The sequence below is a fragment of the Dermochelys coriacea genome, chromosome 4 (genome assembly GCF_009764565.3).
Source record: "Dermochelys coriacea isolate rDerCor1 chromosome 4, rDerCor1.pri.v4, whole genome shotgun sequence".
Lineage (NCBI taxonomy): Eukaryota > Metazoa > Chordata > Testudines > Dermochelyidae > Dermochelys > Dermochelys coriacea.
Window position 1 is genome coordinate 62,163,870 of NC_050071.1, and position 973 is coordinate 62,164,842.

Genomic DNA, 973 nt, shown 5'->3' on the forward strand with positions numbered 1-973 from the left:
CAGATGGTCCAAACCACTGTGCTTCAACACTATCCTGGGGAGATCACTACTAGATGTGAGCCCACATTCCATACCCACTCTCTGACCTCTCTATTGAGACTGCTAATAAAGTGCCAGCCAATTCTGATAGTTCTCATTACATAAACTGTTGTACACTAGGCACTGGATTAAGTCCACTAGACCACCAGAAAGCCACCAGACCAGGGGCAAGCAAACTTTTTGGCCTGAGGGCCGCATCGGGTTTCTGAAATTGTATGGAGGGCTGGTTAGGGGAGGCTGTGCCACCCCAAACAGCCAGACATGGCCCGGCCCGTGCCCCCTATCTGGCCCCCCCCACTTCTCACCTCCTGACAGCCCCACCAAGACTCCTGCCCCATCCAATCCTCCTGTTCCCTGATGGGCCCTCAGGACCGCTGCCCCATTCACCCCCTGCTCTGTCCCCTAACCACCCCCCAGACCCTCTGCCCCTAACTGCCCCATCCAACTCCCCTCTCCTTCCTGACTGCTCCCCCAGGATCCCTGCCACATCCAACCACCCCTTCTCCGTCCCGATTGCCCCCCGCTTCCCCATCCAACCCCTCCTCCTTCCTGACTGTCCCCCGGGGCCCATGACCCCATTCAACCCCCCTGTTCCCCGCCCTCTGAACGCCCCGACCCCTATCCACACCCCCAACTCCCTGACCACCACCCCCAACTCCTCTACCCTCTATCCAACCCCCCCACTCCCTGCCTCCTTACCGCACTGCCTGAAGCACCAGTGGCTGGCAGCGCGGCTACACCAGGACAGGCAGCCGTGCCTCGCAGCACAGAGTACTGGGTCAGGCCGGGCTTTGCAGCTGCGCTGCCCCACGAGCTTGCTGCTCCGCCTCACGAGCTCGCTGCTCCACCGCCCAGAGCATTGCGCCAGTGGAGCAGTGAGCTGAGGCTGTGGGAGAAGGGGAACACCAGGGGAGGCGTGGGGGTGAGCCTCCCG

At 61.6% G+C, this 973-nt stretch overlaps 1 long non-coding RNA gene across 1 annotated transcript; it reads right to left on the reverse strand.

The window, feature by feature from the left end:
• Positions 1-224: 224 nt before the first annotated feature.
• Positions 225-491, reverse strand: LOC122459822. The gene is made up of 2 exons (XR_006280766.1): positions 459-491; positions 225-386 (listed from the first exon to the last, which is right to left on the reverse strand). It is a non-coding gene; the product is annotated as an uncharacterized LOC122459822 (long non-coding RNA).
• Positions 492-973: the final 482 nt, after the last annotated feature.